The sequence below is a fragment of the Melozone crissalis genome, unplaced genomic scaffold (assembly GCF_028551555.1).
Source record: "Melozone crissalis strain CALT ecotype California unplaced genomic scaffold, PUWL_Pcris_2 ptg000014l_1, whole genome shotgun sequence".
NCBI lineage: Eukaryota > Metazoa > Chordata > Aves > Passeriformes > Passerellidae > Melozone > Melozone crissalis.
In genome coordinates, this window is record NW_026535792.1 from 3455402 (window position 1) to 3471960 (window position 16559).

The following is a 16559-nucleotide window of genomic DNA, read 5'->3' on the forward strand; positions in this document are numbered from 1 at the left end:
CTTCACCTCTGCAGAGCTGTCACAAACGTGAGCCTGGCTCAATTGCCACCTTCCAAACCTGGCATTTGACTCGCTGCTGCTCGAATATTTAAGCCATCCCTTTCCTAGCTGCACCAGAGCTGAACCCATTTTCTCATTACATCTTATTTGGGATTTTTCCCACATTGATGACTTAAGAGGTGCAAACATTGTGACCTGCTATTAGCAAAGCTGCAGCATTGAAGAATAGCACAACACAAGTCCCAGCACACCAGGAGTATTCAATAACACACACACACTGGATTCCTTTCACAAACACACAAAACTAAACCCAAGAACTGCACTGATAAAGAAACCCCACAGAAAAGTCATGAAATAACCAGTCCGTTAGTTCCATACAAAGACAAAACTAGGAACTGAAATCTACAAATACAACTTGTCTACAAGAAAACATATTTTTCATCTTTTTAAATAACATGTTTCTGACTGCATAATTAAAAAGCAGCTTCCAAATTTTATCAATACAGTAAAAACTAAAACTAAACACTGTTTCTTCTGTAAGCAAATAATATTAAGGTGCCTTACAATCTTACATATCACATGCAACAAGTTTTGACTAAGAAAAATAAATGCTCAATATGATATAAAGCACAAAAAATCCCACTGACCTTGGTGAAGGACTTGGAATTAAATTATCTGCAGCTGTGAAGTGCTACAGGTTACTCTTACTTGAGAAGCAAACAAAACCCATCAACAATAGGCAGAAATCAAAACCTATCCAACATGATTATCAACCAAAGTAGAGCTTGCATAATGTAAAACCATGCAGATGCTCTGGCTTTCAGAGCAGATAATAATAGTTTTATTTCTCCAGAAGTGTTGGTACCTAATCAGTCAGTTTTGGAGCATCTGCTTTTCAAGACCCCAGGTGAAAAGAAGAAACAAAAATCTGTTAATGTAACATACCCAGCTGACAGATGTAGAATTGTATTCATGGAAACACTAAAAGCCATACCAGAAATGGAGGATATTAAGAAAAATAAAAGAAGATAGACTTGCCAAGAGTAGAACCCACAATATTTGCTTTCTCAGGAGAAAATACACCAGCACTTTAATAGGTAAATGTGCCAGAGAACTCACCCTCTACCCACCAGGAAGTGAAATGAAAGAAAGCCCAAAATACAGCACAGAAAACAGAAGGGGGTGTGGTGGAAATACTTCTTGTTTACTGGCAACTATCTTAAAAAAATATACATACAGAGAATAAACAGCTGAAATCCAACATATTCACTCATCCAGATCATCACACCAAAAATCTCAGGCAACACAGCTTCAGCTGCTTGCAGCACTTGCTTTCAGCCAAGTCACACATCTCCCCACACCTCCTGTACTCCTGCCCTGTCTCACTGACACAGAGCCTGAGACTGTTCAGCTGCACCCAGGAGGGAGAGGCAGATTCAGGCATTTGCACAGGGCCAGCAAGGAATCCACTACTGCAAAGGCAAGGCACCAATCTAAATGTTCTCAAAGGCAAAAAAATACTCAAAACAAGGCAAATTCTGCCAATGCAGTAACATGCTGCTAACCTAATGGATTAGCAGGCAAGTTTGAGGCACTGTGGTCTTCCAGGTCACAATTTGCACTTTTAATTTAACCTACAGGTATCAACTAGAGAACTGGAAACAAATGCAAAAACACAGCACTTGCACTAGAAAATTATTTCTAATTTTTTATCTTGCATATTTATAAATAGCAAGCACTGATGGAAGTAGCACTTGGCAGAATACAGCCCTCAGTTAAAGCTCTCAGAGTCAGGCATCCATTTGGTCAGGTCAAATTACAACAGGCAGAAACTGCCACCATCATCACCCAACCACTGCCACACCCCAAGACGTGTATGCTGCACTTCAGAAGCCTCTGTCACACATAAATACCCAAATTAAATGAAATTATTACATCCCCTGTTTTTCCCAATTTGTTAAAGGCCATCTGAGCCAAATCCTTCTTAGAACAGAGACATCAATCTAGACCACAGACAAGTTCTGGAACTGCAAGTTTTATTGAAAGCCACAAGCTTCATTGTAGTTTAATCACCTAAATTAAATACATAAACAAGATTTCAGTTTTTAAAAGGATGACTAACTTAAATTTGCCACATTAATTTACTTTTGAAGGCACTCCATGCAGCAACACTTGCTACACCAAAAAACATTAGTATGTTCTCATAACACACAAAAAATGACCAAAACACATCTAATAAAGAAACAAATGGAAAAAGAGTAAAAGTTGGTGGGTGCTGTCATTTGCTTTACTGGAACACATCAAATAATTTCAGCACTGTTCCGCTCGAGATGTAAAGAAGAGCTGAGACAGGAATTCACAGCTCCAAACCACACGAGACCACGTGAGAAAATGCATCCACCTCAAAAAGCAGGTGCACTGCCATGCACATCTTGCTAGTGCAGAATCACAACTGAACATATTAACCCAGTTTCCCAAAGCCTTAATGATGACAAATATGACACTGAAAACATGTTCTTCATTAAGAAACAGGTTTGCCCCATTTAGGTGCTACAACTAACGAGCGTTTTGTGAAATGATGGATTTTCAAGCAGTGGAGATAATGAACTAAATGCTTTCTGTGAGCTATCCTAACATGCCACTGACTGGCACAGGTACATTAAATGAGTTTAAAGGTGTCCTGTATACATCTACCCAGCTACATTTATCAAACAGAGCTTTACTGTTGATCTCAGAGGGGATCTGAGCTCTGAGGGGATCACACAGACTACTTCCCCAAATTTGGACTAATCCAGAAGGCAGATCTAATGAGTAATATTTTTCCTATTGTATTTCTCTTCAGTACAATGCCCTGCCAAGTCTTTCAAATGACAGTGTTATTAAGATAAGTCCAGGAAGGCACTGTACAGGAAAAATAGGCAAGGCCTGTTAATAGGATACACAGACCTCAAATGTGGGGGAAGGATCTTCTAGTTTAGATTTCATACATAAGCTGCTTGAGACTAGCAAAAGAGCACTAGAACTCAAAAACATTTTTTAAAATTTTTCTTAAAATGGTATGGATATTATCATTCCTCATTATCCAAATGACTCTGAGCATCTCCAGATTGAGTCCATCTCCCACAGGCAGAGAATGAACCCCAGGCAGTAAGAAGGCTGAGACCAGAAATTGCAGAACAGCATCTCAACCCACTGGAACCTGAGAGTGGCAATCAAATTGCAGATCTAAAGCTTTGTTCATTAGATTGAACAGTGAGACTTCAATATTTATTGTAGATCTAAAAGAGAAATGTACAGATTCACAAAGAATGACTGCACACATGCTCTCTAAACAATGCTAATCCAATTAGGTATCACTCATTTAGACAGATACATTGCTTTAATTATGCTCAAATTGTCTCCTATTGCTAAAATAGTTAAATAATTTAATTTTGTATGTGAATACAGCAGAGGAGAAGGAGACAAAGACTTGGATTCAAAAGTTCTTGTGATTGCCAAAAGGGGAAAAAAGACTGTTCCCTACACACTCAGGAACCATTAAAACCCTTCAGCATTTTTTGCCAAACATGGTTTCACGTATTTTTTACAGCGCTTCAAAAGGTTTTGCTAAGGCAACTTGTGTATTGACAATAATACAGGCACCACGCTGCATTATACAGAAGACAATAGCAAGATCTGAGTAATGTGTATTAAAGAAAACACATTCACTACCATGGGAACCCTGTCAGAATTCACCACTACTGCAAATCATCCACAGGAAGCTTTTCTGTGCTAGACTTCCCCTCCTAATAATCTCTCCACTAATACCTCTAAGATATAAACATGAACATTACAGCACACAGGCAATGCCCTGGCCTGCAGCATTTTCACCTAAATAGCTCTAACAGACACAAGGAGACAGAAAGAATTCCAGAATAAGATCTCCACCACTTACATCATCAGTACAGCCAAGGATTTCACTGGAACATTGACACTAATTCACTGAAAACTCATTGTAGCACAGTTAATGAATGTGGGAGAAACCAGGGAAAAAAGAAAGGAAAAAGCCCAACTCCATACACACAACACAAAGAACCAAGCACTACAAGAAATGTCCCAAATTCCACTGAAGTTGACTGTATCTAAAGCAGTCTAGGAAGTTTCACTGGAATAAGTGGACCTTGTAAAGTATTTGTTACTAAGTTTTTAGTAACAAACTACACCAGACTAAAATCATGCCTAGACCAAGCTTTTGGGATCCACAGCTTGAACAGGAAGAGAATCAAGTTCCCCCTCCCAGCCTCAGTTACAGTGCAACTCTCTCTGCATGCATAAGGGCACCAGCAATTGCAACAAAATAAAACCAGAGTTAAACATTAAACTACACAGAGGACTTGCCTGGCTACAGCCATTTACAGAACAAGCTCAAGGAACACTGCAGCATATGCAAGACATTAATGTACAGTTAAAACTCCTTTTCTCAGCTCCTGCATGGAGGCAGTACATCAAATCCACCTGGAAGAACTCAAACATTACCAGAAGAATTTGTTTTTTAACTATGTCTTGCAGAGTCCAAATAAGTTTTTCAATGAAGGTCTGCAAACTCAAATGTAACAAAAGCATCTCTTAGTAGATGTTTTGCAGGGTTTCAGAGATGAAAATGCAGAACCTAAAAGTGTAAACACAGCAGTTTCATCAGACTCCAGAATGAACAGGTATCAAGCCAAAGAGAACAAACCTTCCCTAAAAAGCATTTTTCACATTGAAATAACAGAACTACATTTTCTCCTTGAAGTCAAGACTAGCCAGTATTGGAGTGCCCTAGCATGAGCCACTATTTCCACAAATAGTGAGCTGTGAAATGCTGAAATCCATTTTTAATCAACAAAAAAAAAAAGCATAGTAATGGCACATAAGTTTAGGAAGTTTATGAATTTCAGAAAAAGTGCTCTTCTACTGAAATCTAAAGAAAGAGACAGGTCTCAGAAAATATAAAACAAATCACATCACAAGCAACATCCGGAATGCACTGTAGATCAAGCTCCTTTCCCTGCATAGTAACAAGAAACAAAAAGTATTCTAATCCCTTGTTCAAGATTGTAGCAACCACAATAGCAACTGCAGCAGCAGCTTTTCCAAGAAAGGCATTTTAAATGTGGAGTTTACCCCTCAGAACTGGTGTACCTACAACAATCTTCATAACACATGCAATTGTGCCCTTATCTAAATTTGTATTTGTCTAGAGAGAGGGAAATGAAGCCAGAAGACAAGACAATTATAGAAAGTATGAAACCCAGAGATACAGTCTCAAGGAAGTATAAATGTTAATGGTCGGACACTTCAAACTTTAAAGGTCTCAGACCTGAAACACTGGTAAGCCTGAACCAAGGCATCTGAGGTAAAATGATTCTCTCTGAAGTGTGAGCTGATAAACACCGCCAGACACTAAAGCTACAAATATAAAAAAGAACCCAAGGAAAGGAACTCAACTGGAACTTTTTTTTTTTTTGTTACCATTCCATTTGTATCTTGGTTGAAACCAAAGAGAAGCTGCTTTCTAGTTACTTGATCAGGCTGTTGCCAAATTCCTGAAGGAAAACGTGTAAATCCTAGCACAGGTGAGCTGAATCATTCACGTTCAAGGTCCACTTATATCTTCAAAAGATTTTCACCTACTCCTCCCTTCCTGCTGAGTGGCCCAAGCACTGACACATCTCCGTGGCTGACAGCGTGTGACAGGGGCTGGGCTGGCCGTCATTGTCCCAGTACTGCCACCAGATCAGACTATTTTAAGATAAGCTAATTATGCCACTGAAAAATCTTATAAGCCACTAAGACTAAGCAGAGGAGACCACGAAGAATTAAAAGCAGAGAAGCACAGGTTAGACAGAAGCAAGAACTGTGATCTCTGTGATCTCAGCTCTTGCAGATAAGCCTGCAGGATTCCTTGTCAGATTGCAACTCTGAATTTTAGGCTGTGCTTACTTTCTCCTGCTTCTGCAGTCCTAACAAGAACAAAAGGAACTTCACACAAAAGGCTGCTGCTCCTTACACATTCAGAAAATTAGTCATTCAAGCCTTAGAAAAACAACACACCAAGACCTTTGTGGTTTTCGTGTAGGCATTATCTACATGTATGCAAGACAGCTACAGAAACCAACTTAGGTGCCTTAAAACAAACAGATCTGAAGGAAAATCCTCAATCAGGATTTTGTTGCACAGAAAGATTTCAAGAAGTTTATCAGATCATCTTCTCATTAACATTTCATTCAAGGACTGAATGACTGAAAAGCAGGTAAAAACTTCTTTTGAGAACTACTCAGCCAGTACCCAGCAATATTGTGATAGGTTTTATTACAGAACAATTCAGCCCTTAAGAAAAAAAAAAAAAAAAAAAAACTCATCAAAAAATTGGATCCAGAAAGTCCTACATAAAGCACAGATATGAGCATCACATGGGGGAGAAGGTGAGGTGGGGGCTTTAGATAAATTTATTAATACATTTAAAGAAGATAGGAAGACACAAGGAAGAAATTCCAACTATCTTCCCATACACTTACAAGCAGGCCTCATCAAAATGAAGATATATTTATTTTCCTGAACGAATGAATTCCAGCCTAACATGATATTTAGAAAAAATCACATACATTAAAACCAAAGCAAATTAAGAAACTGAATGCAGTTTTAAATCACCCTAACTTTAAGTTTTATCTTAATAAAATTAAATAAAACCACTTAAAAGAAGAGTTTGCTAGTATTAGACTAGAGTATCATCAATGATGGCATTAAAACCCTGAAGACAACTATTTCCACAGCTTCATAACTTTTTTAATAAAATGTGGTTTACTTGACCTCAGTCTATTCTCCCTCATTAATGGTTTCTGATTATATTGGTCACTTTCAGCCAAGTGCTATAGCAAATGCACCGATTATTTCTGAGATTTCCCAAAAGTGCTGCAGAATTTCTGGCCTGGCATTAGCAGAGAAGCCCTGGGCAGAGCAGAGCCCTGCAGTGCCCAGAGGCAGCCGCTCCTGGGGGATGCCTGGGCAGTCAGCAGGCCCCTGTGCTCAGCCTGGCCACAGCTGGCACACCATGGGGAGAACTGAAGAGAAACACACTGAAAACAGGGGGTACTCTAAAAGATCAGGGAATAACAGAAAAGTTGAAAAATAAGGGAAATGGAAATTCTCCAGGTTTTATTATTTGCAAAATCACTTCTTTACTATTATAGTTCAGACTATTTTTAAATGAACTTCCACCATTTCTCCATATTTTAATAACATAAATGGAATGGGCTACAGAATACAGAATAAAAATTTTCATATACACACTGTCTTTGTTCTTCCCTCTTCCCCATACCATGCTTGGCTTGCTCCTCAGCAACCCAGCCATAGAGCTGGAATCCTTTTATCTCATGCAATCACACTGGTTACGCTCGCCTAGAGCCAGTGTTAACAGGACAGTCTACAGATCCTTTAATGACTTCCATCTCCCCCGAGACAAAAACTAGGTGGTGAAAAGAATAAAACAAAAAGGCAGCAAGACCCGATGGCACCCAAGAGTGCCGCCAGGTTGGCTGCAGCCTGGCTCGTTCCTCGGCCCGGGGCAGGAGCCGATGGCTCCGCTCACCGGAGGCCCGGCCGAGCCCCCGGGGCTGCACGGGCACGCCGGGATCACCAGAGGGAGCTGCGGGGGCTCCGACGGGGCCGCACCAGGGATCGGGGCTCGGATCGCAGCTCCTCACCCGGGGCCAGTCCTGCCCTCAGCTTGGGAAAAAAGCAGATTTTGCTTGAGTCTCTTTGTAGGAACCTTCCGACCCCCTCTCAAGGGAATGACTCTGTCACTTCCTGCAGGAATCTGGTGCAAGTTTTACATAAGCACCTTGTGCTAACACTCGACTGGTTGTAAATACGTGCGTGACAATAACAGGGTGCACGGACTACTTCAGGGCATCCTCGGGAGAGAAGTGTAAAAACAAGGATGTCACCACTAGGCTTAACTCGGCAGGACGGGAGTCCAGCTCCTCAGCAAAACCACGAGGGGAAAGCTCCAAACAGGCCCGGGGGTGCGCGGGGCGCTGAGGGCAGGCCGGGGATCCGCAGGGACAGCACCGGGACAGCGCGGGGATCGCTGAGGGTACCGGGGACCCGCAGGGACAGCGCGGGGATCGCTGAGGGTACCGGGGACCCGCAGGGACAGCACCGGGACAGCGCGGGGATCGCTGCGGACACCGCTCACACCGCACCCACCGGGAACCCAGCTCTGCTCTGGAGATCAGCCTGGGGAAACAGCCAGGAGTCACCGGGAGCATCAGAACGCCACGGCAGGAGCAGTAGCTGAAATCTGCAACTCTCCCATTACCCTGTTTCACCTCCTGAACAAACCATCAGTCCGCTACGGTACTTTCCTCCTATTTTGCATACGGCACCTAAATGACTCCAATAATGAGGAACATTCCGTTTTAAAATCCAGAATTTCCAATCCTTTCAACACCACATTTTACTAGTTTCTTGAAGATACTGAGTTAGCAGTGATAAATAGAAACACTGACCATTAGCTTTTTCCTTTTTCTAGGGAAAAAAAATATCATTTATCAATTAAGATAATTCTTGTTGTTTCTGCCCTCCTCAAATTTCATCTCATATTAAACGCAATACAAAGCCTGGAGAGTCGTCTTAGATTTCTCTGTGCTTCCCTAAGAACAAGTGCTTTCTACATGATTTTGTAATACAGATTTGATAAAACAGTTTTCAAATTTCAGTTGTTCCAATTGATAATTTTTCCTTTTTTTTTTTTTTTAACAGCTATTCAGGTTAGCAGTTTTCATATTTGTGACAAAGGAAACAACAAGCACCTATTTAAAACTCATGATTATTCTATGACATCCACAGCCATTCCATGTTCCACATGCTGCTCGGGAATTTTCAGGGCATTTGTGCTCATAATTACAACTTCTGCATATCACCCATATTCCATATCTCCAATATTCAAAAAATTCTTGCTTCATCATCTGATCACATCTCTCTTCAGCCATCCACGATTTTGTCTCCTTCCCCTGAAGGAGGAGTTCTAATTTAGTGCTTCCTAATGGAAACCATTAATATTTTTACTGCTGGCACTTTTTTCATAGCTCAACATCTCCCAAAACAAAGATCTTCACATACATTTCAATGACAAAAATTTAAGACACCACCATTTGGAATGCTATGAACAAAGATAAGGAGGACAACAAGAAGACAAAACATTAAAAACCCCAACACTCAAAAGAAACACAGGAGGATATTAACAAAGTCTCTCGGAGGAAATCCTTCTTCTGCATTCAAAAGCTTCAAATCCCTGAAGCCAATTATTCAAGTAAATATGTGTATTATTAAACTCAGACTAACAAACATAATTTGACAGCCTATAGGCTCAAAAATTATAGAAGAAAATGCTTTTCCTTTTTTGTAGGCGTCAAATGAAACAAATTATCTTGTGCTGTACCTCTGACTTCCCCTCTTTCACCCTGAAACCAAGGGGATTCTGAATATAAATTTAAGACACCTGACTTAATTAAAACCTCATACCATTATACAATAATTTCAACAGCTTCAAGGAAAAATAAAAATTCTGAAAATTTCAGTTTATTACTCTCAGTGCCTGACAAGATAATAAAAGAACAATGATGATGGAACATCCCCTTTTCTCAAACACTCTCAGAAGACTCATTGCTTTGAAAGCTCACACTGGAAGAAGCAACATTTTAAAACTGCTCTATACACCAAATTATTAGCAGTCATTCTTGTCAGCTCGCAGCTTTTAAAACAGGATGCATGCACTCATATCAGGAAGAGGCAGTTGCTTGTGAAAGAATGATACCAAAAACAAGATGTCCCTCATGCTGATAACCTCATACAATGCATCTGAGCTATACCATACAAGTTTTCCACATGCTGGTCTATTAAATACAATTCAAAACATCTGGAGAAAGATAACCACTTAAAAACAGTCACTTTCTTTGATATCTGAGGGGGGAAAATATTACAACTTTTTTTCTCAGCTCTTGGACTCAATTATTGCAGATTTGGTGTGATACAGGGTGTAAAGTCACATTATCCTGACAGCTTCCAAAGTTTCTCTAATGGACATCGCCCAGACAAGGCTGCTGTGCCCTTTGTGACCCCTCACCTTTAGGACATGTGTGTGTATCTGAGCCCCTGAAGGTTCAGCCTCTTGCTTACTCTCTTCTCTAACAACTGTTTCTAATTCTTCCATATCATAAAGAACACTAAAACAATCTCCTCTGAATTCTGTTTTTCAATTCTGTATGCCACAACCCTCAAGAAAGAAATGTGTAACAGCACAGCTCCAGCACAGCTCATTTACAGACATGCTTACACAATTATACAGCTAAAAGTTTAATAATTTAATCCCCTTAACCTTCCAAACACGAAGTGATCACACAAAACTAAGAGATCAGGCCTGTGTATATTGGTATGAAACCTCAGCCCTGGTCCTGACCACAGCCTGCAAGTGTCACTGCACGTACAGATGACACATCTGCTTTACATATTCTCATAAAAATAAAACACATAAAAATAACACCAGTCCAGTCCATGAAATCCTAAATTACAGTATCAGAAGCAATCTGGTTTTCAAATGAAACTGAGTTACACAAACACTCAAAGAGATTTGAAATAAATGGGAAAAAATCCTTCTTCACCTCTATTATCATCATAAAAGCATCACGAGCACAAACCCATCCATCCTACACACCCACTCCTAGGTGATCTCTGACCATGACACATTTCTCTCTGAGTCAATTTGCTCCTGATTAGAAAAAAAGGAAAAGCTGCTTTGTCATCAGTGCCTGGTACACAGACACCTACAGCAAGCACCTTTCCACGACTCTGCTTGGTGCCAATTCCTAGCACCTACTTTCTATCTTGCTATACTTCAAACAGGCATGCAACAATTCTCAGTAGCTCCTAGAGAAATCACAGAGCAATGCAGAACACATTTTCAAGTTTCCAGGTTGGCCCATAAGGACTTTGCCAGAATTCAAAAGCTCTCCAGGGACAGAGGCAAATATAACTGGGAGACCTACCTAATTAAGCATCACTAACATTTTGAATATAAAGTAGTTAATTCCCTGAAAAATAATTCAATTAATCACACTCTTATTAAGAGGGATGTATTTTCTTCTGATCATAGAGGCACACTTGTACTGCTACAACACACGGAACAAAAAGCCAAGTGCTGCCATAGAAAAGGTTCTGCATTCCCCTGCACTACAATTTTGAAAAAGACTGGTCACAAAATTCAGCCTACCTTATTCTAATAAAATTCCTTCCTAATTCTTCACTGTAGATACACATTAAGAATAAAACCAAAATATATAAATAAATATATATTCTATGTATAATTTAAAATATTCTAACTAGGTGATTATCTTGGACAGGCAGGGGTGAAATCTCAGGAACAGAGAAGTCTTGCAAGATATTAATTCCTCTTTAGTGTCAAAGAGAAATGAGAGTACACAGTACAGGGGTTTATATTTCTAAAGAAAGTTATATATTAAATATAAAGAAATCTAGAAACACTGCTGCAGAACAATTAAACAGAAACCAAAACAATGCCATTGATTAAAAAAAAAATGCCTTAATATGGAGGAAAAAAATGTCTTCTTTTCAACTCCCTAAGCAGTAACTTGAAAGATCAAGTGTTAAAATAAGAAAGCACCAGATGAGGGGAGTGGTCAGAGGTAGAAATCCAGATCAGATGCTTACTTTCAAATAAACGAAGCAGAATCTCTTATTGCAGATAGGAGTCATTATTTATGAGCTGGGGCTGTACCTCAGAACACGTGCAGGGGGGAGGGGAACTGTCCTATCACACAGGCTGGGCTCAACTCTCACTCATCCCACTTTGTTCTCTTACACTGGACACTGCATCAAGGACCTCAAATGTATTTTCATCAGCTGTCCAAAAAAATTCCTCAAGTTTTTTACTGGAAGGCCAACAAAGCTAACTCGGGGGAGAAGTGAAACAATGTCCTGTGTCATCTCCCAAACCACCTTGCAAACACCCAGGGAAAAAGCAGCCTTCAGTTATTTCACATCTGACTGCACCTTAAACCACGGGGATTCTGAGTATAAATGTAAGGCACCGAAATGAAAACCTCACACCATGACACACCTTCAAAGTCCTTACTGACTTCAGTGGCAGGAGCAGGAGTTAAACCATCCATGCCCTCATCAGCAGCACCTCAGGAACCTGACAAACCCATCCAGGCAATCACTGCTCACCTTGCAGGGCACAGGAAGGCACACCAGAAAAAGGGAGTGCTGGGTTTATATCCCCTGGTTACTTCACCACAGCTGAAGGAATCAAACCTGAACACAAAGCACCAAATTCACCCATATTATCACAGACAGAGATTCTGACTTTTGTTCCATTTGATCCATTGAAGAACACATTATTACACATGTGAAATGATGGCTTTCCAACACAATAAATATGAAACCTTAAAGTGATTTGTGCATTAAGAAGCACATCCATTGCCACAGGATGTTCCAATTAATTCAAAGGAAGATTCGTTGCAATGAGAAGGAAAAGGAGATCCCAGTGCTCTGCACACATTTCCAGGCTGCTGTCAGGACTGAGTAGGCCTAAAGCCCAAGGTTAACCAGAATATTTAGTCCTTTAAAAATAAAAAAATTAAGAATTTGGTGAGGCGAGTAAAATGTGCTAATGGTAATTTTTAGAAAACATATACTTTTAAAAATTCAACTAAACCCCACAGACCTCTCTCAAGCTAGGCAAAACAAACCACAGTTATAACTAATGCAAGATATTCCTTATTTAGGAAAAAAAAAGTTGCCAAAGTGATACAGATTGGCTCATTACACAGCATTAAACCACACTTCTTTCAGTACTCTGGAGAACTAATCAGCTGTGTTTTGTTGGGAGGGCATGGCTGGGAGCAGGCAAGGTAGCACGGCATTGTTCACAGAGCAGAGTGGTGCCTCCAGGCTCTCTGAAGCAGCACTTGGGCCCAGAATATACAGAATGACATCAACAAGTTATCTGAGAAACGTGGCCAACATTCTAAAATAAACCCATAAAATCTCTGCTGCCCGCATTAACCAGTTTAAGGTGAACCACACACACTTCAGCTCAAAGGTTCCTAAATAAGATGAGTCTTCTGCCATCATGAGCTGTTTTCTTCTCCAGAATTATTTGAAGTTTTCATGCAGCCATGTCCTCCTCATTGTGCTAGTCCAACATGACTCAATTTCTCTAAGTTCATAAAACTCAATGTTCGCTTTCTTCTCCATCTGTGGTTTCACAGAGAAAGAAACTGATTTTCTAGGGCTCTAAAAGCAGGGATCTGCACACGGGCACAGCATTCCACGGCACCACTCGCTCAGAGGTGAGCAGTGACCACATCGGTTTAACACACACTGAGAAAACAGAGCAGGACAAGCCAACAGCAAAAGGGCTGATGTATTCCCACCACCATCTGCAAAAGTCTGCTCACAAACAACCCCCAGGACGCTGCACTGCTCACACCGGCTCAGAGGAGGAGTTCCATGCACACCAAAGCTGTCCCGAGGCAGAGCCTGGCCCTGACATTGAGGGATTCTCCCCCTATGCCACTGCACGTGGACCACGCCAGGACAGATGTGGGAGAGAATTCCGGAGGAGAAAAATAACTGACCAGGGCACTGGGCTATTTCCTTTACGAAATTCCAAACTGAATGTCCTCCGTCAAAAAAGGCTCATCTCCAGCTGCACAGCACCATCATAATCCCTTAATATCTTGACAATTTGTTCCATTCTCTTATTTTTGATTTGCTGGCTTAACAAGTATAGAATTTTAAAATATCACTGAATAATGATACCCTTTAGTGAACAAAGGCACCAACATTACATCCTTTATTATAATTTATTATAATCCTTCTAAATTATGTAATTGAATAACATGTCATTTTGCACATATTCTAACACCTCAATTAAAAAAAAATAGTTTAAATGAGGAACTTCACACTTCTCCCCCAAATGCAAATCACCTGTGAGATAGCAGGAAAAAAACCTAAATATTACATTCTCATACGTAAAAGGCATTTTAAATAATTTTAAATAGAAACAGAATAGATGACAGGAATGTTGCCCTGACATCTTTTGCACAGGTATTTAAATACCAGATACCAATAAGAAGACACCAGAATTATCTAACAAAATATAGCTGGCTACTTCTTAAAAAAAAAAAAAAATTGCATAAGGAACAATTGTGTGTAGACAGTTCACATAATAAAGGTTGAAAGCTCATAGCCCTCTCCATGTTAGATAAAAATTTCCCAGACTGTAAAAACGGTTTAAAATAAATACATTTACATTATCAATTCCATACCAAACCACTTTATTTTCCTTACTACTGTTTACAAATTATTTCTTTTCCTTCCTCCTTTGTACTTCCCAAAAGCCCTTTCCCCCACCGCTCATAACAATTTTAGTCGTTGTATGGCTATGGGACACAATGTTTTTGCACTAAACAATTTTTAAAAACCCTCTTCTTAAATTATCTCTTTTTTCCTCTACACAACTCCAATTTCTCAACTCTGAAATTAATCACCTGTCAAACAAGGCACTACGATCAGTTTTTCTGACCAATTCCACTCTCCTCGCCGCTCAGCATCTCAAAAGCAGGTAAAAATTTATTGTAAAAGACAGCTCCATAAACTTAAAAAAATTAGTCTTCCCAGTCAGCAGCGGACCAGTCCTTTTTCCTCACGACTTCTGCCGCCGAACACAGAATCCTGCCGGCAGCACAACCCCGCTGTACCTTCAGCCTCCTCCCCCCGGACAGAACAGCCTGGGGTTCTCACCCCGGAGCGCTTGTCCCCCTGCCATTCCCAGCGCACCTTCCTGCGGCGCTCACTCAACTCCTGAAGCGTTCCCAGCTCCCCCGGCCGACCCCCGGCCGCTCCCGCATTCCACGGACGGGCTCCCGGGGAGCCTTTTCCTGTCGCTTCCCCGCTCGCTGCGATGTCGCTTTCCCCAGCGACACCCAGCACAAAGGGTCCTTTCCCCGCACCCCGGGCGCTCCAGGGCCGCGTACCCCACCCTCCTCGGCTCCCTCCCGCCCGGTCCCCGGGCAGCTCTGCCGGCCTGGCCGGTAAATGTCCATCCCCTCCCGCAGGAAGTTCTGTGGAGGCCCCGGGAACTCGCCCACCCCGGGACCCCGCCGGCTCCCCCCGCTCCGCTCCCTCAGAGCGGGATGGGGCCGGCGGGGGGGGGAACCCTCCTTCCTTTCCCCCTTCCCCTCCCGCCAGCCCCTCGGCCGCTGTCCCCGGCCCCGGCCGAGCCTCGGGCTGAGGGAACGCGCCCCGCTGGCCGCGCGGAGCCGGGACCCCGGGACCCCTCGCTCACCGCCGCTCCCCGCTCGCTCCGCTCCCGCCGCGGCTCCTCAGGAGACACTGACACCGGCGCACGGATACCGCGCCGCGCTATTTTTGGGAAACAAGGCCCGACCGCGGCCGGAACTACAGCTCGTCACACTCTTCTTCAGTGTCCTTCCGCACGTTTCTCCGCGCAGCTCCGGCAGGGCCAAGGGCGCTCAACGGCGCCGGGCAGGGGCGGAACGGACCGGGGATGGCGGGGAGGGGCGCGGTGCTCCCGCGGCGGGCGGTAGGACGGGCACGGCCGCGCTCCGCACTCGAGGCATCGCCGGATTACTTTGTTGGGCCGGGGAGCGGCCGGGCCTACATTCCTGCCCGCCGACCCGCCCCGGAGTGACGGCGTGCACAGCCAATCGCACCGCCCGCGCAGGACAGCCCGCCAATCAGCGCGCAGTTGGTGGGCGGAGCGCAGCGAAACGTGGACGCCTTGAGTGACATGGGAGCGCTCAATCAGAAAGGGAGGGAGGGAAGCGGCAACCAATCAGAGCCCAGTGAGGGCAGGGCCGTTGGGAAGGGAACGCCCCTCCTGTCCGAGCTCGGCGGGCGCGCCTGCGCAGAGCGCGGGGCCGGGTGGGCCGGCCGTGACGCAGCGGGCCTGGCCCGCCCCGAGTGGCGCCTGCGCCACCCCGGGCCCTGCGGGGCTGGAGGGCGGCTCTGGGGCAGTAACAGCGAGGGTTTGGGGCAGTAGCAGCGAGGGCTTGGGGCAATAACAGCGAGGGTTTGGGGCAGTAGCAGCGAGGGCTTGGGGCAATAACAGCGAGGATTTGGGGCAGTAACAGCGAGGCTTTGGGGCAATAACAGCGAGGATTTGGGGCAGTAACAGCAACTCCGGGAAGTGGGGCCGGTGCCCCTCCTGAGCCCCCTGCACGGCACTGCCCCCGCAGATAAACAGCTCAGCTGGCCCTGTGTGTCACCCTCTGAAACCACCGCCGCCTCCCCAACACACTCACATATATATAGTGTATGTGTATATATAAATACACACTCTATTCTCTATAGATACATTTTTATATATGGTGTATCTATATACACTGTGTCTAGTATATGGAGTATATATGTAATATATGAAATATATGTATTATCTATATATACACGCTAGATATATATGTATCTTGTGGATATTATATAATTGTGAG

General features: G+C 42.9%; 1 protein-coding gene across 5 annotated transcripts in view; it reads right to left on the minus strand.

The window, feature by feature from the left end:
- Positions 1-15696, minus strand: part of MEF2A (myocyte enhancer factor 2A) — a 78477-nt gene extending 62781 nt beyond the window's left edge. For 2 of the 5 annotated variants that reach the window (XM_054273129.1, XM_054273135.1), the window contains exon 1: positions 15395-15695. The gene's annotated coding sequence lies outside the window, so the exon portion shown is untranslated. Of the gene's footprint in view, positions 1-15394 lie in introns of all 5 variants that reach the window. The other 3 variants (XM_054273133.1, XM_054273134.1, XM_054273132.1) reach the window with 3 other exon arrangements.
- Between the last annotated feature and the right edge of the window lie 863 nt (positions 15697-16559).